The sequence below is a fragment of the Crinia signifera genome, chromosome 2 (assembly GCF_055691185.1).
Source record: "Crinia signifera chromosome 2, ASM5569118v1, whole genome shotgun sequence".
In the NCBI taxonomy this organism is placed as follows: domain Eukaryota; kingdom Metazoa; phylum Chordata; class Amphibia; order Anura; family Myobatrachidae; genus Crinia; species Crinia signifera.
The window spans coordinates 346,753,020-346,778,786 of NC_139218.1; the positions used below are offsets into that span (position 1 = coordinate 346,753,020).

Here is a 25,767-nt window from a genome sequence, read left to right on the forward strand (position 1 = left end):
ACACCTATGTAATGTTATTCCGATATACTTTTTATTTGTGTGTTGTTCCTTTAATTTATGGTAACTTTCTTTTCCTGATTGCCATTTTTGTTTTGCTTGGCAGTAGTACTATAGGCTACGTTTACAGGAAGTATATCAGAGCTTTCCTGTGCTTTTTGGTTCTATCTAACTATTATCATCAGATTTGTGGCAAGATTCTGAAATCAGAGGTGGTGCAATATGCAAAACATAGCTTGAAATGTCCTCAGTTGTATAAATGACATTCCTATACATATAGAGTAAATTAATATATCTTACATAGTCTGTGGTGATATCAATGTTCTAATTTCTGCATCATAATAATGTTATGATTTTGTGTTGATTCTAGCACACTGCACCTTTCAAAACCCACGCAGTAGCTCTTTCCTGCCTGGGGTGTTGCTCTCTACTTTGATGTTTCTAGCACAGTCAGGTTTGTATTTAAGCACTATGGTACAGACTAGTTTGTGCTAGAAGTATGTCAGCAGTGAGCAACACCCCAGGCAGGAAAGAGGCGTGAGTTTTGAAAGGTGCAGTGCGCTAGAATGAATATTAATGCTCACATGTATCCCTGGCAGTGCCCTTCATTTGGCGAATACCCTATTCACACAAAGCTCCTGGCCTAGGTTATTGCCTGGTCTTGGCTTGTTGTGATGGTGTGCTACCCATAAACTTGACACTTGTTACTCCCAGGTTGTAACCCAGCATCCTGGGATCACGCTAAAGCTGTGTGCACACGGAGCAATATGATCGCTGGCAATATATTGCTAGCAATAATATTGCTCAGTGTCCCGTTTTCATCAGTGACCAGAGATGGTTGCTGATGGAAATGACACACTGCTGGGAGAAGAGGCAGGGGAAGTCACTGTTCGCAGGAGCATGCTCCTGCGACCAGAGAACATTAGGGGCCTGTAAACGGGAGCACGCACCCGGCAATTAATCACTGATGCACACTCCAATCACTGGCAATATGGTCGCTCAGCGACCATATTGCCAGCGATTTTTGCTGTACGCACCTTAAGATGAATAGAGAGATGGATCACTGGCACTTGTAGATGATGATGCAATCAAACAGGTCCAGCTTGCAGTGTAAACCTGGTTTCAAACAGCTGTGACACAGCTTAAAGCCAGGGGGCAGATTTATTAAGTCTGATAAAGTGGAAGGTGACAGCACTCCAGTCAATCAGCTGTGTCTGAAAAACAACAGGAGTTGATTGGCACGTGAGTTACTACCTTCCACTTTATTACTTCACCAGGCTTAATACATCTGCTCCCAGCTTCTTTAACTCAGGTGGGATCCAGGATTTTGGTGTCACGCATATGGCAGGAAATCACCATGCTGAGAGCATTTTTATGAATAAAACCCATGCAGTTCCTCTTCCCTGCCTGGGTTGTCACTGTCTGCTGTAGTGCTTCTAGCACAGTGTAGTCTGTATATCAGCACTGATATGCAAACCAGACCTGTGCTAGAAACACCACAGCCGACAGCGACACTCCAGGCAAGGAAGAGGAACTGCATGGGTTTACAAAGATGGCGGGTTCTGGAATGAACACTAATACTGTATACTGGTCCTTGGATTGTTGTATTGATAAGTATTTTTCTTGTGAATTCTTACAATAGTCTTCTTAGGAAAAATCAGTTCACAGTATTTGGCATATTATTATTATTATAATTTTATTTATAAGGCGCCACAAGTGTTTCGCAGCGCCGTACAAAGGAACAATACAGGGAGACAAAGCTTGGCATAACATTGAATAAATAACAAAAATACAGTACAAATAAAGAGTGCCACAGTTCAATACACATTACAGCTTAAATGTAAGTAGTGAGGACCCAATCAACATACAACTAGAGGCTTGAGGCCAATGATGGAGATGAGTATGCAGACGAAGATGGTCACTGAGTGTTGGAGTATAGGAGAGCTGTGAGTGACATGTGAAGAGAAGTGGGCTTTGACAACAGGAGGGAAGAGGGCCCTACTCGGAGGAGCTTACAATCTAGTAGGCATATGCTGTTAGCCATACTTGTAAGAGTGCTCAGGGCTAAGCAGGACCGTTTTAATGGCAATAAGCAATTAGCAGCTTAAAGCCAGTAACTGGTTGGTAGCAGGCCGGTAGAGAATGCTTTCCAGCAGCTGGGATTTTGGAGGTGATGCTGATTGACTCGCTATGCAGTTTAGTGAGCCTTCTCATGCTGCCCGCGCCGTGGTCCGCACATCCCCACCGCTTTGCGAATGGATGTTTTGCATATACGTCCATTCGCAGGGTAGCATATGGGGCCAAAATCATTAGATTCACCTAGACTTGCAGGGTCCAAGAATGGGATGGGCAGCTGACATCCTGTGACACCAGCAGCCCGCCCTCAGAAGGCGGATGCCCTGCTGCGTTCAAATGGGGATGCCCAGAGTTTTCCTGGGCGCATCCAGTTTTTTGTGGGTTTGCCCAGGAAATGCAGGGCGTTCACATGCAAATGCCCCTTGCCCGCTGCCCTGTGCGAATGCCAGAATGGACCAGAATGAGGGCCTTCGTGTAATTCACAACCAAACCAGCCGAGCATCAATCTCTACTAGCCTCACAAGGAACTCCAGAGACACCAGAAAACCCCTGCTCGAAGGCCCCTAGAACAGCTGCCCAGTAAGCCCATGCATTAAGGTGGCCCTGGATGCAAGCAGAAATCTGTGGTAAGTTGGCTTGATAAACAACCAACCAATCAGCTCCTGCCTGACATTTTTCAAACACAGTCTGTGACATGTCAGCTAGGAGCTGATTGGCTGGCTGTTTATCACTCTCCATTTTATCACTTTTGAAGCTTAGTGAATCTGGAGGTTAAATCATGTTTGCTGAGGGTTTACCGTGGAAGGAAATGGGCTTGAAACTGTATAGCTTTGGGCATTAAAGTTTGAGCCTATTCTGCTGTAGTAAGCACTATGGCTAATTATTCTTCTCCCTGTAGATTGTGTAATTAATAAAATGAAGGTCCTTAATTGTTCGTAACCTGAATCAATATTCTTATTAAACACGATGTGGTCATCTTTGAGACACATCTGTCATCATGTCCAGACCTGTGACTATGGAATACTTGCAGTAAAGGGCACTGATAAGTGTACAGCCAGATGCAGAGTGTGTGTGCTCTAGCATTGCGTGTGTGGTGATAAATTGTATATTACCCCTAAGCATCTTTGCGGTGCTTCCACCCTTATCCGTATATTTAAATTGATACTCCTCACCGCTGGTGGGCATTTCTATCAACCTATATTTTATGCAAATGATATGTATGGTAATTTGCAGCTAGGTCAGATCCTGCATAACCTGCAGTTGTGTTGACACACCCTCAATGAAGTTTGCCTGTACAACAATGTCCCATCACAACCCAGCTCTGTCTCCTCTATCGTAGATGGAGATGGGACTGAAATGTCTATGGCTCAGTATCGCCTGTGCTTGTCTATGATTGGCTGCGGAGCATGTGCACAGTGCAGTACACTCTGATAACAGTGCACTTCGCCTCAGGCCCCTAGAGCTTCATTCAAATGCTTTATACTTGTTCACGCTGAAGCTGGGTATACACTGGCCGATTATATCAACCGTTCAGTAGCAGATCGCCATTTTCAGATATTTCAGCCCGTTGTGCTATGTGCACCTGCAGTCTGTTGACGCTATACGATTTTCAGGCCAAATTGACAGGTATTGGGTTGTTTTAATTTTAATTTATTGCGCTCATACCTCCACAGAATCTGTTGTTTTCGAAGGTATTGGGTTGTTGGCCTGATTATTGTTGATTGTGTAAGATGTACAGTACCAGGCTCTGATGATCAGATGACATGTATAATTACCCTCTGAGGTTGCATGTGCTCCACAAGCTGTCTCCATGTTATTGTTTATTGTCATGTAGAAAATGCAGGGTGTATGGACCACAATTTGCATCTTTAGCCCCTCCTCACGAAGAGCTGTGAATCACGGGAAATTAACGCTGATGCGGAGGGTTGCACACCTTTCCAGGAGGGGGTGTCTTAGCTTTGCGTGTTAAGGGGAAAATGGCGGGCAGCTAACATCTGGTCATGTCAGCTGCCTGTCACTGGGTGGTCACCTGGTGAGCACTCTGTTTGCTGTGACTGCTCACACCTGGCGCATGCACATTTGCAGAAATGCGCAGATGAAAAACATTGCGCTCGCATGCTAATTGTCATCCAAGCATATGAGCCAGACTAACCCCGTTAAGTTTATATACTAGGGACCAGGCCTTTTGGGAACAACCCTTTTTGCAGGCAGCAACCTTCATCAGAAGCGTGTCGGTTCTTCAAAATTCTTTTTAACAAGTCCATAGAGTGTCAGTTCGCAGTGTGCGGTTCTCTAGCTGTTGTGCCACTACCGTACAAGTCGCAGGCGTGAGATACAGGAACTTGTATCTTCAGGACATCTGCCTGCTCTGGAGAAATCTTTCAATTTCCATTGTCATATTAGAGAGCATACATGCCAGAAGGTTTCAGTTGAGAGCTGTTTGTTATCCTCTTGTTTCCGGTTACATATTGCATAATATAAACCAGATCTTGACAAATTTCCTCAAAGAGACAAAGTCAGCAAATCGCAGTTAGTAATATTTCACAGAATATTTTTGTGGCTTTTTTCCCCCTTTATTTGGGGTTAGGTGATGTCTGTATGTAGCTCAAACAAATATTCAGAGTATATGCAAACATACTATATAGTATTATACCCAGCCATGACCATGTGCACATGGAGATTTAGGAGTTTGATAGGCTGCGGATAAAGCAAACTATAAAAGACCAATACAGTCACACTGCATATTATCACAGATGTGCGCAAGGTTGTAGACCGTACACTGGGGGTTATTCTAATCCACTCTTTCTGACAAAATCCTTCTTAGACGGACAAAACCATGTGCACTGCAGGGGGGGCAGATGTAACATGTGCAGAGAGAATTAGATTTGGGTGAGTTATTTTGTTTCTGTGCAGGGTAAATACTGACCTTTATTTTTACACTGCAATATAGATCTCACTTTGAAGTAAAACCCCACCCAAATCTAACTCTCTCTGCACAAGTAACATCTGCCCCACCTGCAGTGCACATGGTTTTGCCCATCTAAGAAGGATTTTGTCAGAAAGAGTGGATTAGAATAAGGCCCACTGAGTAAAATGTACATTGTTGCTGGAGGATTCCCTCCCGCTTCATAAATGCTGTGACTTTCACGTAAGTCAGATCACTAATGATAATCCGGTACTTTCCAGGGCGCCCAGTATGCATTTTGCGTGCTGGGCTATTCTCCGTAGTAAAATCGCATTGCATTGGATCGCACAGAGTCTATACAGGTTGAGTATCCCGTATCCGAATATCTGTTATCCGAATTATTCTGAAAACCAGACATTCCAGAAACTGAAATAAATTTTTTTTTTTGCTAAAAAAACTCACTGGGGACATTTGTAACAGCACTACTGGTGACATGATATGTAACTGGCACTATATATGTGCAAGACAATTATTGCTTGGCATTCAAATTCAATATCTGAGATAGTACACAAATTTTGTTTCATGTTTTGAAACCTTGTTTTTTGAACAAATAAAATATATTTGTGTGTATTTCAGGTGTTTGATGTGTTTATACAGTATGAATGCAAGATATATCAAAATACATAATTGAAATAATATTAAAATATTCCGAAATACGGAATAATCCGTTATCCAAAATTCTCCTGGTCCCGAGCATTTTGGATACGTGATACTCAACCTGTAGTGCCGTGCGCTGCGATGCGATGTCCATAATAAGTGCACAGGAGTGCTTATACAATGAAATATCGCATGGTATCAGAGGGCACCATAGACAGGGTGCGATCCGATATTTCATTGCACAAGCACCCATGCCATGAGATGTTATGGGTGCTTACTATTGAAAGTAGCTATGCCATTTTTTTTGCATCACCTTCACTATCCACGCCACCCTGAAGTGTGGCGAGCGGCGGCGGAATGCATCCTCCGACCTTTTCATTCCCCCCACCATACACATCAGCGTTGAGCTGATTTTATATAGTGTGACGAGAGCAGCGAGCCACCGAGCCCGAAGTGTGGTGAGCGCACGTGGATCACTTTACATGTATTCTGTGTCCCCTCACTGGGATCGCTGCTCTCGCCACGCTTCAGGCTCGGTGGCTCGCTGCACTCGCCACACTATATAGAATCAACTCTGCGCTGACATGGATAGTAGGGGTATGAAAAAGGTCGGAGGACGCGTTCCACCGCCCCTCGCGGGGCTCGTTGCACTCGCCACGCTTCGAGGTGGCATGGATAGTGCTGGTGCTCTAGGAACACATTCACACCTGCTAAATCATACAGCTGACACAGTAATGACGACATGTGTTAACTAATAACTGTAATTTACTTAAATTCATTAATAAAGCATAAATAATTAAGAACATTGATTACAAAAATTAATGAGAATAATTACAATATAAGAACTTTAAAATCAAAAACATTAATGATTAAAGAACAGGAAGCAATGTCCAGTCTCCCTACATATCCCACCGAAAATCCACTGCTGTGGTAAAATGCGGCCTGCATCATTTTTCCGCTTCACAAACTGCGTCTCATCTACCTCCACAATGTGGCCAGGATGTGAATGTTCAAATATTCTCTGTAAAGCGCTAAGGAATATGTGTGCGCTATATAAGAAACTGGTAATAAATAACACCCCTGTGGCACCAAATAAATAAACGATAATAGCAAGTTTTGAGACTGGCTGTTCCCTGGCAGTGCATTGAGCAACTGTTAATAGGTTGACCCTGGAAATTTTTTTTATTATACATTTCAAAATTTGGTGACGCTTAGAAATGAACATAATCAACTATTGATTACTATTAACAACAAATATAATAATCTTTGCTATGTTCCCTGTTTAATGCAGGCAGTTTATTGTGTGTGGTATTTAATTGTCCCTCCTGTGTGTTATACCCTTTTGTGTATAGTGCATCCATTACATTAGAGACCTATTGATTTTATTTCCTGGGAGTCTTCTGATCTTCTCTGTGTAGCTGCTCCTTTCAGAGCATCACTTTTTTTACTCAGTAGTCATTCAGTCTGGGATTCTGCTTCCAAGCAGTGAAGTCAAGAACGCTGCAGAGAATTACCAGGGAATTGTCAGACAGTACGGTTCTGTTCCAGCATAATATTATTTTCTGTGTAGAATATTCCTTATATTTGATTAGTTTGTTTCAGCATAAAACGTAAGCTTAAAGTTTTTCTTTCTCGTAGCAATTTTTGGATGATGGAAGCAATGTTAAGATCCTGAACCTGTAGTATGGATGCTTTCAAGTTCTAGTCAGGCAGTTATGGGGAATATTCAGCTGTATGTGATATGCAGCCAGCCAGGCATTGTGGCCGTGCAGTACTATACGGTGTCGGCTGTATGGTCTGTGAGAGAAAACCATGGAGGTGGGATCGCTGTGCCGTTCCAGAAGGACACCTTGCGTTCCATCACCTACAATTTAATTCCTCCTGATGATAGTGGATTCAGTTAACTCTGTTCCGCAAGTCCTTGCTAGTAAGTGTGACTACATGACGCACTTCTGTTAGCTCTTGAATCCCATGGTTTTAGGTTTGACTAGCCAACTAAAACCGTGGCCGCAACGTGAAGGGTCCCGTTTGGGTTCTAAACAGGACACTTTTACGAATTTCTGGTCGCATACAGTTGCTGCACACACACGGGTTTTCTTTTGTGATGTAACATACAGGGTACATGGGGCTATGATTACAATACGGTTACTACAGTTCACGTTTTTTTATCAGCAAAATTATTCTAAAGTAGCAAAGTTTAAAATAGAAGTGTAATCTACCATGTTGTCCCCCCCTCCCAAAAAACAAGCCCTGCAAACTGACATTTTTCACTTCCTGACGGTTATCTGCTAACTGTCCAGCAAGATAAGGGTGCTTAAGCTGACATTATATTCCCAATCTAAGAATGTACTTCTATGCAGCCGTTTCTCAGATAGGTTGTCTACTTTAAATTACACCAGTAGTGTTCATTCTAGCACCCGCCATCTTTGAAAACCCATGCAGTTCCTCTTCCCTGCCTGGGGTGTCGCTGTCTGCTGAGGTGTTTCTAGCATAGGTCTGGTTTGTATATCAGTGCTGATATACAGACCAAACTGTGCTAGAAGCACTACCGTAGACAGTGACACCCCAGGCAGGGTGCTAGAATGAACACTAAACCAGTGGTTCCCAAATTTGTTTGAATCATGGCACTCTACAGCTCCTGTTTGTCCACATATTTTACAATTGGAAGCACTATTACATTCACCATAAAGCATTTTAATTGGTCCTGGACCACCAACTCAGGGCACTCCTGCAAATGCCTCCAAGCACCCCAGGGTGCCTAGGCACACCAATTTGGAATCACTGGATTACACCCACCCAAGATATTACATCCCGCTGAACACACTGAACGCAGCCAGACCGAAACCAGCCGGGAGCTGGTGGGTGACATCACAGGACGTCAGCGCCCGCCCCCTCTTTCTAGTGACTTTTATTTTCGAAGGCAGGGGAAATAATTTTCTGGTCAGCGGGGCGGTGTTTCAGCACTCAGTCATTTCATTTAGCAATTTTCACTGCTGACCGAGCCAAGCTGAATCAGGCCCAATGTGATATTCTTCAAGTGTGCAGCCCTCTAACCTTCGAGGGAGCCACACAACAGTCAATCCAAGTGAAGTTTTATATACTTCCATATGACCAAACTATGGCCCTCCAGCTGTTGTGAAACTACAAGTCCCATCATGCCTTGCCACAGTTTTACTATTGGGGAACGCTAAAACTCTGTCAAGGCATGCTGGGATGTGTAGTTTCACAACAGCTGGAGGGCCACAGTTTGGGCGTGCCTGATTTAAACCATCTCCTCTGCTACTCAAATCCCATTCTTCTCCCCATCCTTCTCCCTGCTCCCCTATGTATATTCCCCGACCCCCCCCACCCCCACAAAAACACGTTTTGATTTTTTTTTTATGCAATTATCCCTCACATACCACATACCCAGATGTGCCACTAAATAGCCTCACATGCCAGTCATACCCCCACATGCCCTCAGACTTGCACTGCATGCTAAATGTCGCCACATATCACTCATACCTTTACATGTTGTCATACGCAGGTGACCGATAGATATGAGCACAGGTGTACGTCATGGAGGGGTGCGGTGACGTTGATCACTACTTATTTAATTTATTACCAGTTTCTTATATTGCGCACACATATTCCGCAGCGCTGTACAGAGAATATATGAACATTCACATCATTCCCTGCCCCAGTGGAGCTTACACTCTATATGATCATAAAGGAATTAACCCTTTAAAGTCATTTAATGATGAAAATGTTTCTCTTGTTTATGTATTCCAGAGATTGGGATTAGAATCTCTGGAATACAGTAGCACGCATTCGCTATATCTGCAGTTTGAATTCTATATATATTTATATATCCTAAGTACAGAGGTTATTCTAAATAACATGGAAAAAGGATTTGGTCTGACCTTGGCAGATTTTGTCTGGCTTTGGAGCATTTCACAGGTGACCAAACAAATGCTTCCATGTGTTTGCTCAGCCTAGAACACGGAGTGTTTATTGTTCCATCCTCCGTCCACCCACTCATACCTCCACAAGTGCTCAGTGGACATGCAGCCCATTTCTGCTTACAGTGGTTCTAACGAATGCTGCATTCATCAAGACAGCCACATATACCATTAGCGGCGCACTGTACGTGAGATGTAGCACAACACAAGCAAGGCGTAAGTATTGTATCGGCCATAGCTGCCAATAGTGTATTCAATACAGTATATTGTAGCTCTGAAGCTGGATTTCCTAGAAATATGGCATAATGCAGTGTGTGTGGTGGATGAATAAATGCAGATAAAAGATCTGATCAGGTTTGTTCAAGTTAACCAAAACCACTCGAGTTACTGTTTTGTACAAATATACTCAGTAAATGTATACAAAAATGCCTGGTTTATAATATTATTATTATTTTTATAAACCCCTAATGTTAAACCTACTTGAAGGCTTATTAAGCAAACCCCCCCCCCCCCCCTTTCTAGCATAACGGGCAATCTGATAAATGGAGTGTCTGCAACAACAGAAAAGATGGTGCAAGGGTGGGCCAGACCTGCGCTGCTGAATAGAACAATCCCCAGAATAGTTATACAGTATGTACTTGGAGTAAACTCACTTCATGAACTGTATGTGTTTATGTATGTATGTATTTTGTATAATGTAAGGGGAGAACAGATTAAATTAAATATCCGGCTGGATAAATTAAGTACGCAGGATGTCTTCCATTATCATGTCATTATTATTTGTGGTATGATTCAACGCTGGGCTTCGTGCGAACACATCATTAAATGATAGATCTATGCAAGTTAGTATGTTTTACTAATCCCTTTCAGTAGTTTGTAGGGTCCCAGACCTCATTCTTACCACAGCCCTGTACACTCCACTCTGTACCTGTCCTGGAGGTGGATCTATAACATTTTCTGGTGCACACGTGCAGTGGAATAAAATACTAGCTGCAGCAGGAAAGTAAACAATTGCGTTTGCATCCATCTCAACGTGAGCACCATCCATGGTGCAGATCTCCACCTCAAATAGCACAGCAGGGAATATTGAGGAAACCTTCCACGGCTACATAGCATGTTGACTCCAAATACTGTAATCCCAAGCCCTGCCATTTTAAATGACCAAGGGGAACACAAGATTTATTATGTGGTCTACATAATTCTTCTTGCATTTACTGGCCTAAATAATATACACCCTACACTCATCCCCTGCTATACTATAAAAGGTGACGGCCAGGGGTGCTCAATTAGTGAAATTTCAGTTGCTGTGGAACTACCCTGCCAGAGTTTTAGCATTCCCTAGTCGCAAAAATGGTAGCAGGATATACTGGTATGTGTAGTTCCACAACAGCTTGTGGGACGCATTTGAACACCCCTGGTGACGGCTATCATCATAAATGTAGGAGCCAAGCAGCTGCTTGCGCAAGATCAATACAAACTTGTATATGAGTGAATATTGCATGAGCAACAATTGTGTAACACTTTCAAGTCCAACGTCTAGTCAGGCTCAACAGCCCTAGCGCTAGTAGCAGATCCAGCGGTGAGACACTTTAAAATAAGAACATTAACATCGTTCAACATTCAGTGTAGACCATTTTAGACTTAAAAAAGAAAAAATAACATCAATTCATTTAAAGATTTAAACAAGACTGCTTAAATTGACCCCAAAAAAATGTGACTGCAAAAGTTTAAAACCTGCGCCTCTAGTATAATCTTCACGCAGCTATGGTAGTAATCCTACACTTTCTATACACTAGCTAGACTGCCAAGATTTAGTTTTTTGCTCCAGTTGATTCCTCAAAAGCTCCTATCACATTGTGGCCACAGAACGGCGCAGTCACTGGTAATCTGAAATGACACCTTGTTCCCTGCCTGAGCGCCACACACACACAGTAGTGTAACTGTGTCCCGAGGGAGCTACTGCATCACGCTACACTTTCCCTGACGTCTTTTGGGTGTTGCAAGAATGCAATTTGTCTTCTCTTTAGTAAAGACTGCTCATTATGGAACTGGCTACATGTGTTGTTTACAGAGTACTCGCTGGTTTACATTCAGTAGAAAACAAATGTATGCAAGTCATTACTTCTAATGTGTTTTTCATTTAGTATTGTTTACAGGTCAGTAGGTAGCGATGTTCTCAACATACCAATGTGATGGAGCATTGCTGAAGTGGGTTCTGATCATTAATGTAAGGAGGACTTCATCCCTTGCAGTTAATTCTGATCTGTTTCCTGTTTGGTGTATGGAAGGGCAGAGGATGGAACTAAAATATGTTGCCCAGTCTTCCTTTTGCTTCCACAGACAACTTACAGACAGTTAGGAGTGGAGTATAGGGAGTACATTCAGTACCGACAGTCAGAATCCCGGATGATTTTTGTCCATTCCGACAGTACATAGACAGTTGGTATTCAATGTACTAACTATCGGGTGTAGAAAAGTCTGTGTATCGGTGAAAACGGCCAAGGATTGTCAAAAACCGTCTGTGAATTGGGACCGTTTCTGACAAAACAGATCCAACTTTTTATAATGTCGGATCTAAAAACCTTCAATGCTTTTTTTCATGGCAGCATTGAATAGGTAATTGGCAATATTTCCCCGCACAGTTTGAATACCCCCCCCCCCCCCCCCCCCCCCCCCATAGTGTTCATTCTAGCAAAATTTTAAAACCCATGCAGTTACTCTCTCCTGCCTAGGGTGTCACGCTCTGCTTTGGTGTGCTAGAAACATCACCCCAGGCAGGAAAGGGGAACTACACCGGTTTAGAAATTTGGGTACTCTTTACTTAGAACGGCGCCCACGATTTTGATCGTGGGCATTGAATGTACTAAAAAATCGGGTGCGATGCCCGCGATTTCCCATAGGGAACAATGTTAAATGTCTCAATTGACCCGATTTTCCTGTTCAATGCCTCAATTGACCCGATTTTTCCATAGGAAACAATGTTAAATGGCTCACAGAGGGCAAATAGGCACCCTGAAGTGTGAAATGGCCCCCACAATTGTTAACGCCACACCACGATCAACGTGAACCCGAAGTGTGGCGAGCGCAGCGGTACGCGTCCTACGACCTTTTCATACCCCCACTATCCACGTCGGCGTGGAGTTGAGAATAGAAAGTGTGGCGAGCTACCGAGCCCGAAGCGTGGCGAGGGGCCGCGGACAGCTGTGAAGCCCGCGAGGGGACGCGGATACCTGTGAAGGTATCCGCGTCCCCTCGCTGGGCTCGCCACGCTTCGGGCTCGGTGGCTCGCTGTGCTCGCCACACTAATCTATTCTCAACTCCACGCCGACGTGGATAGTGGGGGTATGAAAAAGTCGTAGGACGTGTACCGCCGCCCCTCGCGGGCTCGCTGCGCTTGCCACGCTTCGGGTTGACGTTGATCGTGGGGTGGCGTTAACAATTGTGGGGGCCATTTCACACTTCAGGGTGCCTATTTGGCCTCTGTGGCCCATTAAACATTGTTTCCTATGGAAAAATCGGGTCAATTGAGGCATTGAACAGGAAAATCGGGTCAATTGAGACATTTAACATTGTTCCCTATGGGAAATCGTGGGCATCGCGTCGGTCGCATCGCACCCGATTTTTTTAGTGCATTCAATGCCCGCGATGGCCGCCCTTCTAGGTAAAGAGTACCGAAATTTGCATGGTTCCGGAATGAACACTACGGTATACAGGAAAGTTAAGTTTAAAGGACCATTATATATTCCTTCATCCAGTCTCTTTTCTTTGAAAAGTCCATAAGTGAATTGTGCAGTGTACCACCACTGGTCAGCTTGCTCTGACATCTCTGGTCATGCCACAGGGAACTAGCCTTCCATATTTTAACATGACCTTTCTCGGAGTGGTATAGGAGATCTCCAGTATTTAGGTCAACATCAAATGGGCGACTTTAGGTTGAACGTTTCAAAAGGTCAAATCTTGTGTGTTTGATAATATGTGACCACCAGTATAAAAACATATACACTCACAGGCTCAATTAGCTCATCCTGCTTCTGGCAATGTGTTCTCAATCATAGTTCATGTAGATAGTAAATCAAGCAAATGTTGGTAAAACATGAAAAAAAACTTGTGGGGAACATTGACCTTTCATTTGTTGATTTTTTTTTTTTTTTGTATCTGTCAACCAAATGGTGTTGACCTAGACACTTGGAGGGGGGTGGGGATTTTCTAAGATAGAAATTAGAATCTACTAATTATATATTTAGCACCTTCTAGAAGATAATAGAAAGTATCTGGTTGGTTGCCATAGCAACATCCCATGTTAAGTGGAACTTCCATTTTAGTACATTTCCTCCTGCCTATCTACCACCTGATTACCACTTTTTATGCTGTCGTTTATTGCTCCTATGATCTGACATAGACTCCTAGAAATCACACGTTTGCCTCAGTAGTTTTCCTGACCATTAGTGATTCTAGTCACTTTTTTTATGGAATCTGCATGTTTAGTAATTACTTCAAATATAAAAATTTGTTTTTACTATCTTAGGACCAAGCGTGTCATGTTTACTCATATCTCCTATCCTGTATATACTATTACATGCGGCTCATGCTTAACATGGTACTTTTGCACGTGACTTAGAGTACATGGAGTCCAGTGCCCACAATTACAGCCACCTACCTTGAAGTGCTCCGTACATAATCAGAGGTGGAGACGCTGCTAGTGAGGAGGGCCTATGAGGGAGAAGTCTACCATGGACAGCATTCACACACTGGATAACAGTCACAGGAGGTTTCATTTAGTGGCCGGGAAGTTCTGAGGTGACGCGGTATGGTCCGGAACACCACCAGGCTACACAAGGGGTGACAGCGCTGTTCCGTAATACTGCATGAGCTACTGGCGATAGCTTTGCAGCCACCAGGGCATCTGTCATAAGTTTCTACTTGTTACCTTAACGTCCAACTCAAAGGGCTGTATTGTAATATATTTACATTTCCATAATTTCTGCCTACAGCGTTATTTAGGACATAATAATGTAGATAATGTTCATTGTAAAAACCCTTGTATTCCTAAAAGTGGAACTGGCAGAACTAATAGAGCATTATAGTTTTATTATCGCCGCTCCAGCCAATATAAACATCTTACATCCTGTTTCTCCAGGACTCCGTGGTTGAACTTTAATCTTTTTAAATGTCAGATTCTCTTCCTCATCTTTTTTTTGTTCCACATCCACCTGTACCTGTTCTAGCGGACCGTAAAAGTCCTGCTGTCATATCTGTGAGATGTCTGCTCGTAAGCCTTCATCTGTACTCCTACTGCTTAATGACCTTTTTTTTTTAATTTTTTATTTTAATTGTTAAACTAACAAGCCACAAAATTACATCCATCATGCACACACAGGGATGGCTGCAATTGTGTTGGTTTTGGTGTAACAGGTCATCATCTAGATTGACATGCCCTACCATAGTAGTATAAAATAGTGTGCCCGGTGCATGACGAGCGCAGCGACCCGTGCTAGGGGATGCAGTACACTTAGACAGTGTCCATGTCGACCTATGTCAACATAGACACCTTAAAAAACAAGCAAAACTCATGTTGACCTTCCTGATAGTTCATTAAAAATAAAATAGTTTTTTTTGGGGGGGGGGCATTAGAATTCTAATTTATTGAAAACATTTATCACATACATTTATGTGGACCATTTTCATATCCAAATAGAGGTGGTAATTCAATTTCCAATATCGGCGGGAACTACACATTGGGCCTTATTCTGGTTAGGTCGATGCAACGTACGTACGGTCCGTTTCACCGTACGTTTCACATACGCGGACGGTGAGCGTAAGTCTGCCCCCAAAACATCCGCACACGGACGGTCACAAACACCGACAAAGGGGAGTGGCGTACACTTGAGCGTACGCCACCGTACATGGACGGATCTCCTCTTAGCCACCGATAACTGGCGTACAACAGAACGTACGCCACCGTATACGGACGGGTATCGTCCGTTTTCCCACCGACATCTTGCGTATATCTGAGCGGACGCCACAGTGCAAGTCGATATTGAGTCCAAAAACATCCTTGTTGGTCTTAGATGTGGTTTATGTGTATTTTCCCATATAAAAAAACTGGTATGTTTGTGTTACAGTGAAAAAGTTGACACATGTCGACTTCTGTAAATTGAGTGTCCTGCTTTTTAAAGTATATAAAAACACTTACTGAATGGGTGTAGATGGTTAGAAACCTATGCTGCTTTCCCACTGCCTACCCGGGTAAAGACCCATTTTTTTTAAACGGGTCTTTACCCGGGTAAGAGCCACAAAGACCTTTTCCCACTGCAGCTTTTAAACAGTAAATTACCGTTTAAAAGCAGTTAATGTCCCATTCACACTTACCCGTGTAAACCACAAAGCAACACGTTTAAACTCTCTAGTAAACCTTGCCTGTCATTAAAAACATCACATGCACCAATCATGTTCTTAACCTTTATTATTATTTCTAAATACCGTTTAAAACCCTTTCCCATTGCCAAAAAAACGGCTCTTACACGGTAAAAACACTGCTTTTTACCCGGTTAACAAATACCGGTATTTGTTACCCGGGTAAAGCAACCTGGAGCTTTCCCACTGCAGCTCTAGCCGTTTAAAAAGGCTAAAAAAACAGCATTTTACAGTGTAAAGCCTGCAGTGGGAAAGGGGCATAACTTAGTGTTCATTCTAGCAAACGCTATCTTTGATAACTCATGCAGTTCCTCTTCCCTGCCTGGGGTATCGCTGTCTGCTGTGGTGTTTCTAGCACAGGTCTGGTTTGCATATCAGCGCTGATATACAGACCACGCTAAGCTAGAAGCACTACAGCAGACAGCGACACCCCAAGCAAGGAAGAGGAACTGCATGGGTTTTCAAATATGGCGGGTGCTAGAATGAACACTATAACTACCTTGCCATATATAAGTAGGTCTTAGAATGAATGTTACCTAAAATTAAACCAACCTTTACATGTAGAGAAGTGTTCAAAGATAAGCTTCCAATGTGTTTGAGTGCTGTGTGTGGCTTGCAGGTAGTGAAATCATGGTTTTCACTTAATAGGCTGCAGCATTGCTTATTACATGCAGGTGTATGAGTTTGAGTAGTAATCAGCGTTAATTAGCAGACCCAGGCATCCGCTCTCATATGGTATCTCTAGGGGTGGTCTGGAGCTATCTTTGGTGTCAGCCTGTTTTTGGCCCAAAATGCATGGTGCGTTCGCCGATCAAGCGGATGTAGCAGAGTACATTTTTGGTGCACACCCCCGTGTACGCCCATGTTTACGCCCAGTTTTCCTCATTATTCCGGCCGCTCCCCTAAAACCACCCCCATGCCGCCCACAATGTCCGTACTCTTGCGGACAGGCTTTTTCGCACAGAGACCCGTCCGTGAGTGGTGTGAGGTCGCCGCACCTGCGCATTGCGAAAGCTACGCATGCGCAGATGAAAAAAAAACCCGATCCGCCCGTTTACGGTCCCACCGTAGCGAGCAGAATAAAGCCCATTGTGTCCTGCTGACAGCTACAGTTTTCCCACACACCCCATAGATAAATGAGGTAAAAGTTGTAATGTCAGCACTATCGGATGCGCCCAATGGCCCTCATTCAGGTCCCGAACCATCTCCTTCATACGCTACAAAGTACTGACGGCATCAAACGGTCAGTGATTGGTAGTCTGATGCCATATGGGGGAAGGGAGGGGGTGGTGATGGCCAGGATCTCTGTCAGAAGATGGCTATTGTCTTGCCTCTGAGTATCAAATGTGTCTGCCGCCTTGTGTGACCCAGTGGTTGATGGTGTGGGAGATGATCAGATACTGCATTGTAGGATTAGTAATGTACATTACCATAGAGCTTTTGCTGCTGTTTTCATGTACGCCGGAAAAATATTAACACCTAGCACCAATTAAATCTCCCCATATTGATTGCCCGTCGCTTGCCATACATGTGGACCATTTAAAAATAGGATATTTTGGACGAACATTAAATGGCTGCCGCACTGGCACTATACTTAGAATGGAACTGAGGCCTGAACAGCAATATTCCTTCACACATACAGAAAAAATAAAATGGCTGCCTCGCATGAGCACTATGGAAAAAAAAAAAAAAAAAAACAGAAATGGTCAATATCCGCCCTGTACATGCGCAAGCTGCCGTAAATAGCTTTGTTGGGTACACTAAAGGTGTGTACACATGCTTCGATTTGGCAGCCACCAATATCGATTTGATACCGGTGGCCACCAGGACCAGGCATCTGCTGACGGTGAGGGAGGGATGACTTCATGGGGGCAGAGCGGGGGGGGGGGGGGCATGCTGAGCAGCATGGCCCTTGTTCCGAGATAGTAGAAATAGCCTGTGCTTAACAAACATACTGACTGAGAGAGTTGGCGATAAAAAAAACACAGGAGGATAAACACGTTTTATCGCTTCATATTTCTATCTAATACCAGCTGTTTTTTATCTTTATTCCTGGGACATTTTACATTACATAAAGACTGTGTACGTCCTGCTCCAAATATGATCCAGGAAGTGGTAAAATGATATAATAGAAAATGATATAATAGTTACATCAGGACCATGAATTAATAATCCTGAGAAACCGATTGTCTCTTACAACAAAATACTTATATCTGTATATTTGAAGGACTTACTGTAAGCTAATTATATAAGAAGTCTATTAGAAATCCTAAAGGGCTGCTACATATTGGGGGTGATTCTGGTTGACATCTTAACGCCTCCCGCACAACCGCCCCCCCCCCCCTCGCACAGTGATTTCCCCGCATGCATGCAAATGGATGTTTAGCTTTCCCGTGCGGGGACGAAATCATGAAATCATTCGATGGTCGCCGACCATCGAATGATTTCTACAGCGCTCACAGATCTCAGTGACCTCTCTGGTGTCTTAAATCTGGAGCTTCCCTGCAAGTGTAGCGGGCATGCAGCTGACATCCGCTGATGTCAGCTGCCCCCCCCCCCGGCACCCGCATCACGGGTGCATTACCATGGGAACACCCAGTGTCTTCGCGGGAACGCCTATGAAATGCTGGGCATTCCCATGGGCGCGACCCTCACCACCGCCCCCCCCCCCCCCCCCCCGTTCCATACCACTGCCAGGTGCGAACGGGCCGGTGAATAATCAGTTTGCTGTGACCGCTTGCATAAAAAATATTATGCGCAGTTGCTAAACCTCGCTCCCCTGTGTGAACGCGGAATCAGGCACATTTTCAGTACATTGGGATGGAGCAAAATTAGCCTGTTTATATAGAGTCAAAGTTGTGTTACATTATCTGTCCATTTAAAAATAAAGCTACTATTCCATAAATAGTGCAGCCTGCGGATGAGGGACTGGTTCATATGGAAGGAATATGCTAATCTGTTTCGAGCTGTAAGCTCTTGATCGATCTCGCATAATGGGGTCAGCTGCCCTAAGCTTCAAAAAGTGATAAAGTGGAGAGTGACCAACAACCTGGCAATCGGCTCCTAACTGCATACCTCCCAAGTCAGAGCCGGCGCTACCCGCTCAGCAGAGGATGCAATGCAGGGAGGCGCCAGCCAGTAGAGGCACTCTCCCAGCTGTACATCCCCTGCTGTCCTCTCTCCTCTGTGGCTGCTGCTGTGCCTGTCACGCTTGCTGACAGTCAGCAGCCAACAGAACAGAGTTCCCTCCCGGCACCCTGGTGGTCAGACTCAGAGGGGAGCCGCGGCGGGGACCAAAAGGGCGGAGCTATAAGGAGCAAGACCGATGGAAAAAGAAATCGGAGAGAATGAGCTGCCACCAGCCTGAACTAGGTGAGTAACGTGAGTGTACTGCAACTGGTGTGGGCACATGTACAGGCAGCGCTACTACTGTCAGCAACTAGTGTGGGCATATGTATAGGCAGCACTACTAGTGTCAGCAACTGGTGTGGGCATATTTACAGGCAGCGCTACTAGTGTCGGCAACTGGTGTGGGCATATGTACAGGCAGCGCTACTACTGTCAGCAACTGGTGTGGGCATATGTATAGGCAGCGCTACTAGTGTCGGCAACTGGTGTGGGCATATGTACAGGCAGCACTACTACTGTCAGCAATTGGTGTGGGCATATGTATAGGCAGCGCTACTAGTGTTGGCAACTGGTGTGGGCATATGTATACAGGCAGCACTACTAGTGTCGGAAACTGGTGTGGGCATATGTATAGGCAGCGCTACTGCTGTCAGCAGCTGGTGTCGGCATATGTACAGGCAGCCGCGCTACTACTGTCAGCAACTGGTGTGGGCATTATGTATAGGCAGCACTACTAGTGCCGACAACTAATGTTGGCATATGTATAGGCATCGCTACTCCTGTCGGCAACTGGTGTGGGCGTTATTTATAAGCAGCTCTACTCCTGTCAGCAACTAGTGTGGGCGTTATGTAAAAGCAGTGCTAGTCCCCTCGGTAACTGGTGTGGACGTTACGTATTAGTTGCACTATTACTGTCAGAAACTGGTGTGGGCGTTACGTATAAGCAGCACTACTCCTGTTGGCAATTGGTGTGGGTCTTATGTATAAGAAGTGCTACTACTGTCGGCAACTGGTGTGGGCATTATGTTTAAGTTATGCTACTACTGTCGGCAACTGGTGTGGGCATTATGTATAAGTTGTGATATTACTACTGTCGGTAACTATGGGCATTACGGTGTGCTGCATATTGTGTAAGGGGCATTACGGTGTGCTGCATAATACATAATGGGCATTACTGTGTGTGGTATAATGTGTTATGGGCATTACGATGTTATTAGTACTTGTATATGGCCACGCCCCTTCCTCATGAAGCCACTCTCCTACATTTTGTTGTGCGCCTTCAGAATGCACTCTCCCTATTTTGACTGTGGTGGTGGGGCAGTCACCTGGCATAGGGTACCAAAATGGCTAGTTACGGCACTGGTTCTGTTGTGCTACTGTGTGGTGTAATTTGGAATGGGAGTACTATTGTGTGGCCATGCCCCTTCCTTGTGAGACCACAAGTCTTTCTTTCGGTGTGTGCTGTCCCTTTGTAAAGTTTGGGAGGACGCAGATTTATAGTTTGCAGGAGGGCGCCGAACAACCTAGCACGATTTTCGCAGGACAGTGCCTTTTGGGGGACTGTCCCACTCAGGAACTGGCAGTGTCCCGCGTTGGGGGAGGGTTTGACACCAAAAAAGGTCAACCTATCTTAGGTGGCCGCAACATACCCACCCACTACACAATGGGAGGGTAGCAGGCGGTTTCTGACCGTAACAGGGAATCCCCTGTTGGCCAAGTCTCGTGAGACCCAGACCCAGTCTGTGATTGCTTGGCATGTGCAGCGAAGCACATCCATTCAGAGATGGGCCCACACCGCACACAATCCAAACCTTCTTTTTTTTTTTTTTATACAAACATCTCCTGAGTCCCCGACAGTGACAGCAAGAACACAAATTCTCATCACACGAAGTTGCTCAGACCCTACAACTCTGCCAGCTAGAGTGGAGGGGGCCTGGACTGATGAGGACGCACAATGGACGCCTCTCTTAACCCCTCCCACTACACCTAAGCATCCTGTGCTGCAGATGGTGCTGTGTGCACCCCTGTGCTGTGGTGGGATGTTGGAGAATGACATGATGTCGTGTGCCTTGTCGCATTATCAATATTGTTATTTAATTGATGAAAGAGTGTACGCAACAATCCGTGGAATGGGTGTTATGGTCTGATCTCCATTTCCTCTCCTCTTCCTGCCTGGCAGCCTGTCTACAAGACAAACACCAGCCGAGCTGCTAACTGAGCATTCAGATAACAACACAAGCCTGGCTTTAGCAGTGCCATATGGGTGCCTGCTCATTTCTGAAACAGCGGATTATGCGGCAATAAAGGTCTGTAACTTTTGAGCAATGAAATTAGTAGATGTGTATGGCAGATCTCTTTATTGGTTGTCTGGAATCTTGTGTGTGTGCAGTAAGTATGTGTGATGTTACTGCTGCTGATCTTACTCTACCTCTGGGTGGGCTTCCGGTGTCATCCCAGCTGCCTGTTGCTGATCAAAACTACCCATGATGCTTAGCACACCGTGTTCTTAGAGAGCATTAGAACAGGGCTTGGTATGGGCCGTGGCAGTTTATGCATGTTAAACGGTACTATGATGCATAGCTTAACTTTCAGTGTGTTTCTGATATTTCCGTGTGTGCGCAGAATTATTTAGCCTTTCATGTAAGTCATGAAGTCTATCAAATGAGATGATTTTGGGGAGTATTCAATCTGGGATTTTGAATTCCGGGCCCTTTTTGCTTCTCTAGACTGCAACTCGACATTTGAAATTCAATGTTCCGACTGTCGGAAGTCTGAGGTTTGCTGAAAAGGGGGCGGCAGATTGTCGAGAAATGGCAGAGAATCCGACAATCCGCGGCCCTTTCCGACAAAACAGTCTAATCGGTTTTGTCGGAAACTTCCTTCAATGCGACAGTGACTATTGCCACATTCCGAGATTGAATACCCCACTTTGACATGATCACAGTAGTTTAATTTGTTAAACCTTTTTTTCCCCCCAGCATGTAAAATGTTTATTACACGTGGGTGCTTTTACACATTTAAACAGTAGAGAAGTCATGTGTCTCGTTCACCTGGAGTTTTTGTCTATTTTCTCCTGAATTCGCGTACTAAAATACTAATTATTTTACTAATGACATAAAAGAAACTGTATTGTATAACGCAACAATGGGCCCAGTGAAATACATAAGGGAATGAGTATGCTGAAATGTACATAAGGGAATGTGTAGGCTGAAACACATTCCTTCGGAGGATAATGTATAGTAAATAGTAAAGCTGACCACCCAAGCGCCTCTTTTTTTAGTTACAATACAGTTTTATTATTACTTTGGGATTCCGCCGCTAGGTTTACACTCTGAAGGTCAACAGGCATTAGTTCGGCAGGGCTGAAGTCGAAACGCAAAATAGGTTGATGGGTAGACCAGTGGCGTAACTATAGCACCGCAGCCCCCGTGGTCGCGGGGGAGCGCTGTGCATATGGGGGCGCCGGGGGGGCTGCGGTGCTATAGTAATCCCCCCCCCCCCCCCGGCCCCCATCCCCCACGTGCTTACCTGTCCGCGCATCCCGGCTCCCCGCCTGGCTTCAAGCAATGCTATGGAGTTCTCTGAAACTGTCTGCGGTATGGGGGCGGCCATTTTATCGTGGTCCGTCTGCATAGAATTTATTGAAGCCTGGAGGGGAGCCGGGACGCGCGGACAGGTAAGCATGCGGCAATGGGGGGGAGGGGCACGGGGGGCACGCCGGCCGGGCAGGAGGGGGGGCGCCCCCCCATTAACGGCAGGTGGGCGCCCCAAACAAAGCTACGCCGCTGGGGTAGACACTAGTATTATGTTGACAATGGGAAGGTCGACAGTCAAAAGATAGACATGAGGGTTTTTTTTGCGTTTTTTTTTTTTTTCATGCCAACTTGTGCTGATATGCGGTGTTTCAGACCCTAACATCCACTAGAGCATGGAGGGAGAAAATTATAGTGCCCGAAGCCTCTCTCTGTAGTCGCTCCATTTAAGCCATTGGTGATGGATCGATGTAGCAGTGGGAGCGTAGGTACAATTGTCCGTCTCAAAAAGAAAGTGTTTATGGACCTTACTAATAATATGGTGTATATATCAGGGACAGAAGGTGACTTCCAGAGCTGTCCGATATCTGCCTTAGTGGAAACCAATCTATGTCCGGTTACATAAATATCCTCCTGAGGGAGATGCGTAGCGTAGTGAAACAATGCGATAACAGGATCCTCAGGCACCCTTGTCCCCAGTACTTCGCCTATGAAGGAGAATACCTCAGTCCACAGCGGGCGTAACACTGGACACTCCCAAAATATATGTAGGATAGAACCAATGCACCCACACCCTCTACAGCAGTGGTAGCCAACCCTAGCCCTCGAGAGCTACCAACAGTTCACATTTTCCAGACAACCTAGCTGCTGCACAGCTGAACTTATTAATCACTAACACATTTTAAAAGATACACAGATGGAGCTAATTAGCTCACTTGTGATTCTGCGAGGAGACCTGCAAAACATGCACTGTTGGTAGCTCTTGAGGACTAGGGTTGGCTACCCCAGCTCTACAGCAACATTTTGAAGCCGAAGGCCATATCCTATGTTGCTGCTGAGGAGTGAAGTAGGCCCTGTGGCAGAGTTTCTAAAACATCACAAATTTTGGTTTCATGTTTTAAAACCTTGTTTCATGCACTAATAAAATCTATTTGTGTGTGTTCGATGTGCTTATACAACATAAATGCAAGATACCTCATTCAAATATAAAAATATTCCAAAATACAAAATAATCCGTTATCCAAAAGTCTTCTGGTCCCGAGCATTTTGGATAAGAGATACCCAACCTGTAGCATGATGTCTCTTAATTGGTTAATGTTTGCAGCAGAGTAAAGTGCACTCCATATTACAGTACATGTGAAAATGGGCGATGGAGAGTTTGGCTTCAACATGACTGTGATAAATGAGTCTTGAAGTGTCCCCTATGATGTAAACGTGAAGCAGTTATATACCACCCTCTTTGTAAAGTGATTAATGTTGATCATTACACACAGACATCTGTGGGAAGAGAGTAAATATTTAAACAGAGGTATCGTGCACAACTGCTGCCACCGGTGACAGGAAATAGATTTTCCAGGCGGAAACAATCGCAAGTAAATGCATCGGTCCCTGACATTCATCTTCTTGCTTTATCTGAGAGTGTGCATACAAACTTCTGTAGGTGCAGGTCATGTAGCGCAGGACAGATTCTGCCCTGCCCTGCTTTCTCGTATACCAACACAGACCAGAGAGGCATATGGTTATTAACGTTTCTAGGGGTTTTTTTCTTTCTTTTGCTAAAGGTTTATAAGCAGACTGGCAAACAAGTACCATTCTTATTACTAATGCATTCTCGATTACAATCGATGACATATATGTTTTTTTTTTGTCTTTTACTTATTAGGGGACTGACCATCCCCAAATTAGCAGCTGCAGTTGAGACAGCGACTCGTGAGTACCAAGCGCTCTGGTTTCCAACCAAGTGTTGGATTCTTGTCTTTCGCACCAACCTGAGATGGCGAGCAGAAATGTGCGGAATGGCCGGTACTTGGGCTCATTTCAGCAGTCTGCCCAATAGTTATATTTAGCTGCTTTCTGCATCTAAATGGGTCTATTTGGGCATGAAGTAATGGGCACCCAGTTACTTGCTCAATCGAATATTGCTCCTCCTAAAGTGACAAGAGGTTGGATGTGAGTTTATGCGCAAAAACAATTGAATCGACAACCAAGTGCTTTACAGAAATCATGACCAAAATACAGAGGTGAAGCAGATATTTTGGGACTAAAGCTTCCAAAAGTGAAAATAGGTGGTGTTGTCCAATCAGATTATGTCTCATTCTCTAGGAGGCAATAGAGAAATGATAGGCATAATCTGATTCGTTGCTATAAGCATCAACACTTCTTTTCAGTTTCATAAATTGTGAATAGGGATGTCACCACCTCAGGAGTACTCAACATTTATACATTACATACAGTTGCAAGAAAAAGTATGTGAACCCTTTGGAATGACCTGGATTTCTGCATAAATTGGTCATAAAATGTGTTCTGATCTTCATCTAAGTCACAACAATAGACAAACACAGTCTGCTTAAACTAATACCACACAAACCATTATATGTTCTCATTTTTTACATTGAACACAACATGTAAACATTCACAGTGCAAGGTGGACAAAGTATGTGAACCCCTAGGCTTATGACGTCTCCAAGAGCAAATTGGAGTCAGGAGTCAGCCAACCTGGAGTCCAATTAATGAGACGAGATTGGAGGTGTTGATTAAAGCTGCCCTGCCCTATAAAAAACGCACACCAGTTTTGAGTTTGCTATTCTCAAGAAGCATTGCCTGATGTGAACTATGCCTCGCACAAAATAGCTCTCAGAAGACCTACGACCAGGGCTATTTTTGTGCAGGCTCCAGCAGGAACTGTGGCCCTTATTCTAGTTCACTCTTTCTGACAAAATATTTCTTAGATGGACAAAACCATGTGCACTGCAGGTGTGGCAGGTGTAAAACCCCACCCAAATCTAATTATCTCTGCACAAGTAACACCTGCCTCACCTGCAGTGCACGTGGTTTTGTCCATCTGAGGAATATTTTGTCAGAAACAGTGAACTAGAATAAGGGCCACAGTTCCTGC

General features: G+C 44.4%; 1 protein-coding gene across 2 annotated transcripts in view; it reads left to right on the plus strand.

The window, feature by feature from the left end:
- FNDC3A (fibronectin type III domain containing 3A) overlaps positions 1-25,767 on the plus strand; it is a 183,689-nt gene that overhangs the window by 1,316 nt on the left and 156,606 nt on the right. Inside the window, exon 1 of one of the 2 annotated variants that reach the window (XM_083169660.1) lies at positions 21,410-21,425. The exons of the other annotated variant lie outside the window; for it this stretch is intronic. The gene's annotated coding sequence lies outside the window, so the exon portion shown is untranslated. Of the gene's footprint in view, positions 1-21,409; positions 21,426-25,767 lie in introns of those variants that run through there. 2 annotated transcript variants of the gene reach the window in all.